Here is a 12733-nt window from a genome sequence, read left to right as displayed (position 1 = left end):
TTGTAAATAAAATTAAATAGGATGAAATGAAATGCTCACCACACTTATCCACTACATATCAGTAGGAACATTATAGCTGATTTGCCCAAAGACCTGCATAAAGAAAAAAAATATCTATTTCAAAAGCAGCATATATAAGTCAATTACTAATAAAATTGCTGTTTACTGGTATAACATAGATGTTTAAAATACTAGGCTACCACTAATAATAATAACAATATCATCAAACATATACTCTCCGAACTACTGCCAACTATGTAGTAGTACTGCCACAGCATCATGCTAAGACATCAGCGCTGAAGTAATCCGAAGGTAATGAATCATTAGAAATCTAAGAGCTTTTTGTTCTTGCAGAGCGCTTTTGCAGTTCATCTCAGCTTTGGCAAAACTGAAGATTAGAGAAAAACAACTTACATTTTGCTTTGTTCATCACACAAAGTTACTGTATGGCTTATGAAGACTTGGAACAATGTGCCCGGTCATTGTTTTTTGTAATTTTGGAGTGAGACAGAACAAGGCCCCAATCAATCTTATTATATGCAAAAGATCCAGGATATACAGAGGTTCTCAAACTATAGGCCTACACAAGATCAAAGATACATGGAGTGTGGGCTTCAATACATTTGAACATAAAAACAAAAAGTTTTCCCCCTTTAATGTCAAGATGAAATTAAAATGAACTATTTTTAAAATTCCTATTTTTTAATGGGATTTTTCAGTATTTATTGTCAATTATCCATGCACATTTTATGTTTTTATTCATGTGCCCTCAATCTTTAATCAAACTAACTTCCCCTCCCTCTTGCAGCAACATCTCTCTCTTCTGATGACGCGTTTACTGGCATGAGTGCAGAAAAACCTGTTACTCTCACAAGATCTCAGCAATAGCAAACCACAACCATACAAACATACAATAAATTCCCTGTGCCTAAAATGAAGCCTCGCCCTATATTTTTTCTTGTTCGAGAAGCCGTTTCACACAGATATAGGTCACCATAGAGAAGAAAAGACGATCACAACTTCTGTTTCATGATGACTTTAAATGTCAGCTTGTGGATGAGGTTTGTCAAATCCAGTTCCTGGAGGACCTAAGTACCACAGTGTTTGATATCACTGATCTAGAAGCTTCGTTTTCTGAAGGTAAGGTTTAAGAGTGGCCGCCTTTTTTTACACAGAATATACAATAATATTCCAGCAATGGAAAGAGTTTGAAACAAGTTTAAAGATTGCCACAATTTCCTAAATATAAATGTAGTATTTCTCAACTGTTCTGCATAATTTGCCAAAACAAAAAGGTAGATGTCAGATCAACAATCAAAGTATATGATCAAAATACTTTAATCAGGGGTGCCCAATCCTGTTCCTGGAGATCTACCTTCCTACAACCTTCAACACACCTGTCTGTAATTATCAAATGCTATAAACTGTAAAGAAAGAGCTTCCAGTTACAGGCATGACAGTTCAAGTGGTAACAAGAAAGCCTAAAATGGCCATGAAGCAATAGAAGTGGACAATGTTGAGAAGGAGGAAGGCTGGTTCACCTATTGTGAGCCAAACATGGAGAAGCTGGTGATAGTTTGTGGCTTCTACTGGTATACCAAGTTGGTCCTACAGCAAGACAATGACTTAAAACATCTCATATCATATTTACCTCATAAGAAAAAGAACAAGACTGTAGGCTTCGGAACCACTGACTTGTGGACAGTACTCCAACATATTGTTCAACACCGCTTTGGGCAACCCGACTTTCCTGATCCCACACCCCTCTCTCCTATCACTTCTAGTCTCTCCTCTACTGTGCTCTCCAATACAGCCCAAGACTATAACTAAGAGAGATACTGAATTCTGAAGACGTCGAACCATGGAATGACCAGCACTAGGGATGCACCGAATGTTGAGCAACTCTGGCAACATTGTTGCTGAAAATAGCAAAAAAAAAAAGCACTTTCGGTGTTCGGCCTAATAAGTAAACCGACCGAATAAATTTTGCCGAACAATGACGTTTTTGATGACGCGAACAAATAGTAATCAGCGTAGAGTGAGGGGCGTGCGCTTTATAAATGCAGCAAACATGTCGGCGGTGTGGAAGCATTTTAAAGTGTCCGAGAAAGAGGCAAAAACGGCGAGAAAGACACTGCGGCAGCAGCAGCGAAAAGGAAAATAGCTCCTCCCAGTCCCAGGACACCCACTCCATCTGTGGCTGACTTCTTAGAAAAGGCAAAAACGTTTGCCAATGACAGTGCCAAAGCTAAAGGCATTACTAAAAGGATAATGGAATTCATCGCATTGGATGATCAACCATTCTCTGTTGTAGAGGATGTTGGATTTCGCAGGCTTAAAGACTACATTGAGCCCCGTTACACCATGCCTAGTAGACGGCATTTCTCAGACGTGTGCTTACCTGAGATGTAGACCGTTGTTTCAACTCACGTCCATGAGCTCTTGGCTACAGATACTGCAGCCCTCAGCTTCATGACTGATATGGAGCTCGAATGTAAGCCCCACCAGTATAGTGCTGCACTCACAAGAGTTTAGGGGGTCCCATACAGCTGCAGCCATATCCGAGGCGTTTGCCAACATGTTTGACACTTGGCGTATCAACCGATCTAAAGTGCATGCGGTTGTCAGTGACAAAGCAAGAAATATGGCTAAAGCCATGTAAGATAGCGATCTGAAAGGCATACGGTGTATGGCACACACATTCAACTGGCGGTCAATGAGGGATTGTTGAGTCAGCGCAGTATAGCGGATGTGATAGCAATAGGTAGGAAAATTGTTGGCTACTTTAAACATTCCCCGCTTGCCTATGCGCGCCAACAATCTATCCAAGAACGGTTCGGAATGCCACAAAAACGTTTCCAACAAGATGTGAGCACAAGGTGGAACAGTACTGGAAAGCCTTTTTGTGCAAAAGCGAGTCTACACCGGTTTTCAACCATTTCATTATCTCTGAGACATTGTTTGTTTTGAAATGAGCAACTGTATGAGTGAAATGAGTAATTTTTTTACTATTCTGATCCCAGGTACTTGTCTGCTCCATGCACAAGCACCGGCAGCGAGAGACTGTTTAGTGCTGCATCTCATGTCATCGATGAGAAGAGGAACCGACTTTCATGTGAGAAAGCAGAGAAGCTACTTTTCATAAAGACGAACCTGCCACTTTTCCTGAAGAAGTAGGCTAAGTAGGCTTATGTCTAGGACAGTTGTTCATTTGTTGTGGGTTCATCCACATTTTTTGCACTTTTCATTACACTTTTTTTGTTATAGGCATTCAAGAAGGGTGGCTTAAAAAAAAACAATATACAGTGAGGAAAATAAGTATTTGAACACCCTGCTATTTTGCAAGTTCTCCCACTTGGAAATCATGGAGGGGTCTGAAATTGTCATCGTAGGTGCATGTCCACTGTGAGAGACATAATAAAAAAAAAAAAAAAAAAAACAGACATCACAATGTATGATTTTTTAACTATTTATTTGTATGATACAGCTGCAAATAAGTATTTGAACACCTGTCTATCAGCTAGAATTCTGACCCTCAAAGACCTGTTAGTCTGTCTTTAAAATTTCCACCTCCACTCCATTTATTGTCCTAAATTAGATGCACCTGTTTGAGGTCGTTAGCTGCATAAAGACACCTGTCCACCCCATACAATCAGTAAGAATCCAACTACTAACATGGCCAAGACCAAAGAGCTGTCCAAAGACACTAGAGACAAAATTGTACACCTCCACAAGGCTTGAAAGGGCTACGGGGAAATTGCCAAGCAGCTTGGTGAAAAAAGGTCCACTGTTGGAGCAATCATTAGAAAATGGAAGAAGCTAAACATGACTGTCAATCTCCCTCAGACTGGGGCTCCATGCAAGATCTCACCTCGTGGGGTCTCAATGATCCTAAGAAAGGTGAGAAATCAGCCCAGAACTACACGGGAGGAGCTGGTCAATGACCTGAAAAGAGCTGGGACCACCGTTTCCAAGGTTACTGTTGGTAATACACTAAGACGTCATGGTTTGAAATCATGCATGGCACGGAAGGTTCCCCTGCTTAAACCAGCACATGTCAAGGCCCGTCTTAAGTTTGCCAATGACCATTTGGATGATCCAGAGGAGTCATGGGAGAAAGTCATGTGGTCAGATGAGACCAAAATAGAACTTTTTGGTCATAATTCCACTAAATGTGTTTGGAGGAAGAAGAATGATGAGTACCATCCCAAGAACACCATCCCTACTGTGAAGCATGGGGGTGGTAGCATCATGCTTTGGGGGTGTTTTTCTGCACATGGGACAGGGCGACTGCACTGTATTAAGGAGAGGATGACCGGGGCCATGTATTGCGAGATTTTGGGGAACAACCTCCTTCCCTCAGTTAGAGCATTGAAGATGGGTCGAGACTGGGTTTTCCAACATGACAATGACCCGAAGCACACAGCCAGGATAACCAAGGAGTGGCTCTGTAAGAAGCATATCAAGGTTCTGGCGTGGCCTAGCTAGTCTCCAGACCTAAACCCAATAGAGAATCTTTGGAGGGAGCTCAAACTCCGTGTTTCTCAGCAACAGCCCAGAAACCTGACTGATCTAGAGAAGATCTGTGTGGAGGAGTGGGCCAAAATCCCTCCTGCAGTGTGTGCAAACCTGGTGAAAAACTACAGGAAACGTTTGACCTCTGTAATTGCAAACAAAGGCTACTGTACCAAATATTAACATTGATTTTCTCAGGTGTTCAAATACTTATTTGCAGCTGTATCATACAAATAAATAGTTAAAAAAAAATACATTGTGATTTCTGGATTTTTTTTTTTTTTAGATTATGTCTCTCACAGTGGACATGCACCTACGATGACAATTTCAGACCCCTCCATGATTTCTAAGTGGGAGAACTTGCAAAATAGCAGGGTGTTCAAATACTTATTTTCCTCACTGTGTATGTATATATATATATTTTAAAATTGTATTTTAGTAACTTTCAGACTTTCTGGGATAGTCCTAAAATGGTTCAGGTCATACTTAGATGGGAGAGGTTATTATGTGAGTATAGGAGACCATAAGTCTGAGTGGACATCCATGACATGCGGAGTCCCTCAAGGCTCAATTCTTGCGCCACTCCTGTTCAACCTGTATATGCTCCCAATAAGCCAAATAATGAGAAAGAACCAAATTGCTTACCACAGCTATGCAGACGACACACAGATCTACTTAGCCCTATCGCCTAACGATTACAGCCCCATTGACTCCCTGTGCCAATGCATTGATGAAGTCAACAGTTGGATGTGTCAAAATTTTCTTCAGTTAAACAAAGACAAAACTGAAGTCATTGCATTTGGAAACAAAAATGAAGTTCTCAAGGTGAACACATACCTTCACTCTAGGGGTCAAACAACTAAACATCAAGTCAGGAATCTTGGTGTGACACTAGAGTCAGACCTTTGTTTCAGTAGTCATGCCAAAGCAATAACTAAAAATCAGCATACTATCATCTGAAAAATATTGCAAGAATTAGATTCTTTGTTTCCAGACAAGACTTAGAGAAACTTGTGCATGCTTTCATCATGAGCAGGGTGGATTATTGTAATGGACTCCTCACTGGCCTTCCCAAAAAGACCATAAGACAGTTGCAGCTCATACAGAACGCTGCCGCCAGGATTCTGAGCAGAACCAGAAAATATGAACATATTACACCAGTCCTCAGGTCTTTACACTGGGTCCCAGTTAGATTTAGGATTGATTTTAAAGTATTATTACTGGTATATAAGTCATTCAATGGCCTAGGACCTCAATACATTGCAGATATGCTCACTGAATATAAACTCAACAGATCACTCAGATCATTAGGATCATATCAGCTAGAAATACCAAGGGTTCACTCTAAGCATGGCGAGTCCGCTTTTAGCTATTGTGCCAGCCGCAGCTGGAACCAGCTTCCAGAGGAGATCAGATGTGCTCCTACTGTAGTCACTTTCAAATCGAGACTCAAAACACATCTGTTTAGCTGTGCATTTACTGAATGAGCACTGTGCCACTGTTCGTCCGACTGTTTGTACTGTATTTTATTTTATTTTTCTAAACTGTTTTAATTATTCTTATTTCTTTTTATTATTTTAATTTCTTCTATGTAAAGCACTTTGAATCGCCATTGTGTATGAAATGTGCTATATAAATAAACTTGCCTAACTTGATTTTTTCCTCTGAAAAGCAAGACAAAATAGTAAAAAGCACATTTTTACTATTTACTTAATGCAATTGTGAAAAAATTGGCAAAATAAATGGAAAAAATGCGAAACACCGCGTTTGGTATTTGGCCAAGCGATTCATTATTATTTGGTTTCGGCCAAAAATTTATTTCGATGCATCCCTAGCCAAAACAAGACAAACCACACGAAGCTGGTTTAGGATGAATGATTAATGAACATTTTGAAAACTGTTTTGCAAAACTATTATTTTATTTCTGACCATTTATTTGTTCTTTACTGTAATTTTAAAGTTAAGACAATCATTAATATCAATGCTTGATCTGTAGTGTTCCAATAAACAATAAATATATGACTAAATCTGGGTGCACCTGCAGCATGTGGCATCACCTCTACAGAGAGAACCCTGGGTCAAATACGTCTATACTTCTCAACCAAGGAGTAGCATCGCCAAACATGCAACATTTATAAAATTCTAGTATTTCTTTTTTGTGACTAATGATATACTAGTAACAGGAGTACGCCAATTCAGACTAGCATTGTGACCCATCGTCATGTCTACATTACATATCTACGACACCATTGCATGGTGAGATTTTGCAGGTTTCAGTGGAAAAATGTATGCCTATACAGGCGCAAATGAAAATTGACATTAGTTGGTACAAGATGCCAACTCTACACTAGGGCTGTGTTCGATACATCGATACAACCGTGTGTCGCCACATACTACTTGTCGATACCAGAATCAGATATCGATTAGAAATGTACTGAAATTAATTAACAGAATAGATTATATAGGCTAGAACAATATATAGGCTAGAACAACATAGGCTAGTTACCTGATATAAAAAAACGTAATCTCCCAATCAGAGCTTCACACTTGCGGTGTAAGGAAATATCTGCTAAGTGTTTTACTTATTATTCTCAACCTGGCAACCATGTGCTGGCACTCTGTTCTCCACTGTGGATAAAAGCACGGGCTTTATGATCTCCAGTTCGAGATTTTATTCACAGAATAGTGTAATGCATCAAGTCTGTGTTCATTTACAGGCCTACATGTATGAATTACCTCAGTCTGTGCCGCGTTTCTCTATTAACAATAAAGCAGTGAGTTTAATTGCTTCAAAAACAGTGATGTTACCAACTCCTTGCTAAGAAAGATAATGTAGCTCTTCAGTGGTGAAGCTATTTTATTGATAGAAATTGCAGGGCAGCATTGAGAAGTTTGAGTTGCTGAATGTTTCTGTGTAAGTGACTGAATGTGTGTGCGTGCACTACAGTGAAGAAAGCGCATTAGTATAGAACACTTCTAATTTAAAAAAAATGTTTTCTTAAATGTAGTGTCAATTTGTGCAATGATAACCTACCAGTAACGTAAAGACTAATCGTCTAATCAATCTATTAGAATGAGTATATTATTCTTTATGTGCTTCAGAGGGAAATTAGAGGGAAATGACAGGTGAATAACAGCGATGTAGAAGTACCTACTTCCCAGGTTGTAAGCCTTAACTTGACAAACTGTATGTTCCTCAAATCTGATTGGAAAAATCTAATGTTGATCCAAGAACATGATGTACTTGGTGAAATCACGTTCACTATAAAGATTCAGAGATAAATGAGCCTATATATTGGATATGCGGTGTGATATGTTTGGTAGGGGGCAACTGGAAACATGTATAGCATCTTTACACTGATAAGCTATGGCTTCTGCACTCTCAGTGCTACACGCAGTATAGCTTTCTTAAAACAACTGACAATACTATATAGTTCATCGTCAACCACAAATTCATTTATAGAAAGATGATAGCATGGTGCTCTGTCAGCAGATAGGTTGTTAAATACTTATAACTGAAGATCTTGGTAGATTTCTAGTACCCCATTCCACTGGCATGATGCCATTGCCCAATCAAGAACCATTCTGTGCATTTCCACGAAAGAATTGGTTCTTCAGGCCAGGAAAATTAGCTTGGCACCTTCAAGGGTCTAAGGATTCAGAGGCCAGTCAGGGGCAGGATAGTGCCCTTACCAAGAATGTTTTTTAAAAATGACAACTCAAAACTAGATGGTATAAAACTAGGAACAATAATAAAGGAAGATAGCCTAGATGCTATTATAAGTAAACACCAGAACATCCTGTGTCTACATCCTGAGACATAGCACGTACCCCTTGATTTGTATTAGATAAGGCCAAGGGGTGTCCAACCTTGCTCCTGAACGGCCATCTTCCTGCAGAGTTCCAACCTGCTCTGAAATTTCCAATAATGCTGGCAGACCTTGAATAGCTTGTTCAAGCACATTTAATTGGATTTGGAAAAAACTCTTCAGAAATATGGCTGTCCAGGGACAGAATTGGACATCCCTTGATAAGGCAATACCCCATTTCCTGACAGAAAGGAATATATACAGTGGGGAGAACAAGTATTTGATACACTGCCTGTCCAGGGACAGAATTGGACATCCCTTGATAAGGCAATACCCCATTTCCTGACAGAAAGGAATATATATACAGTGGGGAGAACAAGTATTTGATACACTGCCGATTTTGCAGGTTTTCCTACTTAAAGCATGTAGAGGTTTGTAATTTTTACCATAGGTACACTTCAACTGTGAGAGACAGAATCTAAAAATCCCAAAATCCAGAAAATCACATTGTATGATTTTTAAATAATTAATTTGCATTTTAGTGCATGACATAAGTATTTGATCACCTACCAAACAGTAAGAATTCCGGCTCTCACAGACCTGTTCGTTATTCTTTAAGAAGCCCTCCTGTTCTCCACTCATTACCTGTATTAACTGCACCTGTTTGAACTTGTTACCTGTATAAAAGACACCTGTCCACACACTCAATCAAACAGACTCCAACCTCTCCACAATGGCCAAGACCAGAGAGCTGTGTAAGGACATCAGGGATAAAAATTGTAGACATGCACAAGGCTGGGATAGGCTACAGGACAATAGGCAAGCAGCTTGGTGAGAAGGCAACAACGGTTGGCGCAATTATTAGAAAATGGAAGAAGTTCAAGATGACGGTCAACCTCCCTCGGTCTGGGGCACCATGCAAGATCTCACCTCGTGGGGCATCAATGATCATGAGGAAGGTGAGGGATCAGCCCAGAACTACACGGCAGGACCTGGTCAATGACCTGAAGAGAGCTGGGACCACAGTCTCAAAGAAAACCATTAGTAACACACTACGCCATCATGGATTCAAATCCTGCAGCGCACGCAAGATCCCCCTGCTCAAGCCAGCGCATGTCCAGGCCCATCTGAAGTTTGCCAATGACCATCTGGATGATCCAGAGGAGGAATGGGAGAAGGTCATGTGGTCTGATGAGACAAAAATAGAGCTTTTTGGTCTAAACTCCACTCGCCGTGTTTGGAGGAAGAAGAAGGATGAGTACAACCCCAAGAACACCATCCCAACTGTGAAGCATGGAGGTGGAAACATCATTCTTTGGGGGATGCTTTTCTGCAAAGAGGACAGGACGACTGCACTGTATTGAGGGGAGGATGGATAGGGCCATGTATTGCGAGATCTTGGCCAACAACCTCCCTCCCTCAGTAAGAGCATTGAAGATGGGTCGTGGCTGGGTCTTCCAGCATGACAACGACCCGAAACACACAGCCAGGGCAACTAAAGAGTGAGAAGCATCTCAAGGTCCTGGAGTAGCCTAGCCAGTCTCCAGACCTGAACCCAATAGAAAATCTTTGGAGGGAGCTGAAAGTCCGTATTGCCCAGCGACAGCCCCAAAACCTGAAGGATCTGGAGAAGGTCTGTATGGAGGAGTGGGCCAAAATCCCTGCTGCAGTGTGTGCAAACCTGGTCAAGAACTACAGGAAATGTACAATCTCTGTAATTGCAAACAAAGGTTTCTGTACCAAATATTAAGTTCTGCTTTTCAGATGTATCAAATACTTATGTCATGCAATAAAATGCAAATTAATTACTTAAAAATCATACAATGTGATTTTCAGAATTTTTGTTTTAGATTGCGTCACTCACAGTTGAAGAGTACCTATGATAAAAATTACAGACTTCTACATGCTTTGTAAGTGGGATAACCTGCAAAATCGGCAGTGTATCAAATACTTGCTCTCCCCACTGTAGGTAGGAATAAATAGAAAAGGTGATTCCCCAGTGTCTGTCGTGTTCTTGGACATCATGCTGATTTGAAGAACTTTGCATAATCTTGTATTGCATTGTTTTCATACATTGCATTCATCATTTAATACCAACATCACTCACCTCCAGCACCAATGCCTGCTAAATCCAATTTTTTTCCCCTCTCCTGTTCTTGTTCTTGTGTGGAAACGGAGGCAAACCTTTGCATCTTTGCAATGATCAGAGATGAACAATCATTCTGGTTCTTTCTTCCAGATATACCATATTCTTCTACCATTCCTCTCCTTTATAGTCTACACCTGGAGTTCTCAACTCTTGCCCTCAAGATCCACTTTCCTACAGAGTTTAGCACTAAACCTAATAAAACACACCTGATCAAGCTAATCAATGGCCGTTTCTCAATACCAAATCCCCACGGACAGCACGGCAAATACGCTTATTTTACTCTTTTACTCTATTTATTAGTAAGTGCGAACTAGTGAAAACAACTGCCCCAGGTAATGACATTATGTTCTTTTTTCTTTATTTACAAAGATTTATTTTTAGCATTTCTGCCTTTTTATTTTGATAGGACAGTGAGTAGGCAGGAAACGAAGTGGGAGAGAGAAAGGGGGATGGGATTGGGAAAGGTCCACGAGCAGGAACTCTAACTCGGGTCACCTGAGCTGCCCACAAGGTTATCGTCGCTGACAATAGGTCATTATTTTGACCACAATGTTTTATTCTCCATCATTCAATATTTTGCCTGTACATAAATGAATCTTTATGTTATGTCATCGAAGATTAAAATCTATAAATCAAAATATTCGTTGCATTTATGAAGAAAAGGCTCAGCAACAAAGACTATCGCTTAATGCCTCAATGGCGTATCATGTCTCAATGGCGTATAATGTCTCTGGGCAGATTGCTGGCAACAGCCATTTTAGGATTGTTTCTGATTTGGTCTTAGTGACTTAGGAGTCCTCTTGACTACCCCTAACTTTTCACAGATTTAGAGCTGGTTTTAGCACTAAAATGGCAATTATTTTTAATAGTTTCTCCTAAATCTGCAAGTTAGGAGCTACTTTTAGCCTTAAAGGTGCCTTGTGTAAAAATTGAGGTAAAAATATCCAAAACATTAGCTACACGCATCAAAAGAATGAGAAGAAATAAGGGCGATGATGTCATTAAAAAAATGACAAGTTATAGTCCTGCGGAGATATCAACCTAAATTAGATTTAGCATTACTAGCCACGGGCCGACAGATGTCGTAATACCAGTTTCGGCCATGGGAGGCGGTATGCGGGCAACATAACCACCAGCCAACCTGCAATACATGAATAACTCGCACGGCTTGTGGGCGTACTTGAACCTGATGTCAATCAAGTGGAAAGTACAGCCCACTACTTCGTTTCAGTTCAGGGAAAAGAACGGAAAAATGTCTGAAGCCCTAGGCAAGAGACCATTACCACCACCACAACCACCCGCTGCAGGGAAAAAACCACGCTCGGAGTCACAAATTCAATCAGATAAAAAACGGAACAGGACTAGAGTTAACCTTGGGACTGCTTTCCATCGCTGGAGGCAACTGATGGACACGAAAGAGATGAGGTTCGACTCCGAACTTGCCACATTTCTTTTGGATTGGTAAGTAAGATGCTGTTAGTATTTCGCTAGAAGTTTGTTTTATATGTTTGTGTAGTTTTTTCGGGAAGTTATAACATAGAAATGTATCGAAGGCTGTTCGATAAACGTACCAATGTTAGCGATGGCTAACCATAGCCTATCTGTGAGCGTTTGATAGTTAGCTCTAACTTACCCACAGATACGATCCGGTTTTCACCTGTTATCCAAGTTACCACAGCCCGTCTCTAGCAAGCTGATGCTAAAATGTAACATTAGCTAAGAAGCTAAGAAGAGTTGGCAGCTCTGGTTACGTTGGCGCTAGCTTGGTCAACATCAGCGAATGCTGTCTGTCAAATTAATGTAATTCAAACTAACAATAAAAATGTAATATGAACAAAACGAATATGAACATATTCACTGGTAAAGGTGAAGGGGAGTAGCTTGAAGATGTCATAATTCAAAATCACTTGACACCAACCAACTCTACAGTCAAAACGTCCTCTATTGGGAGTGGGCTCGGCTTCGGCTCTAGGGTGGTTGTGAAGGTAGGGGCGGAGCATAGAGACTATGCCGTTACTCGGTTGTTACTCTAGAGTAGACCAACTCACTTTCTGGAGGTATACTGCCCCCATCTGGTATGGAATGTGGAGTATGAACTGATTTTTTTGACAGACATTACACAATGCACCTTTAAGATGTTTTGTGAAGTGAGGCCTATCAAAAAACACCACACGTCACTCAACTAACTTCTCACAATCTGCATGACTTCTACCAGCCACAATCCAAAAAATAAAAACCTACTCAAAACTGCCCAATTTAC

General features: G+C 40.4%; 1 protein-coding gene across 2 annotated transcripts in view; it reads right to left on the bottom strand.

The window, feature by feature from the left end:
• znf1035 (zinc finger protein 1035) overlaps positions 1–12733 on the bottom strand; it is a 31033-nt gene that overhangs the window by 9040 nt on the left and 9260 nt on the right. For both annotated transcript variants that reach the window (XM_084384923.1, XM_084384922.1), the window contains one exon: positions 40–93. The gene's annotated coding sequence lies outside the window, so the exon portion shown is untranslated. The remainder of the gene's footprint in view (positions 1–39; positions 94–12733) is intronic.

This window comes from Rutilus rutilus, assembly GCF_951802725.1.
Source record: "Rutilus rutilus genome assembly, chromosome: 17".
NCBI classification, from domain to species: domain Eukaryota; kingdom Metazoa; phylum Chordata; class Actinopteri; order Cypriniformes; family Leuciscidae; genus Rutilus; species Rutilus rutilus.
Note: the sequence above shows the minus strand (reverse complement) of the source record. Positions and strands in the feature narration are given on the sequence as shown.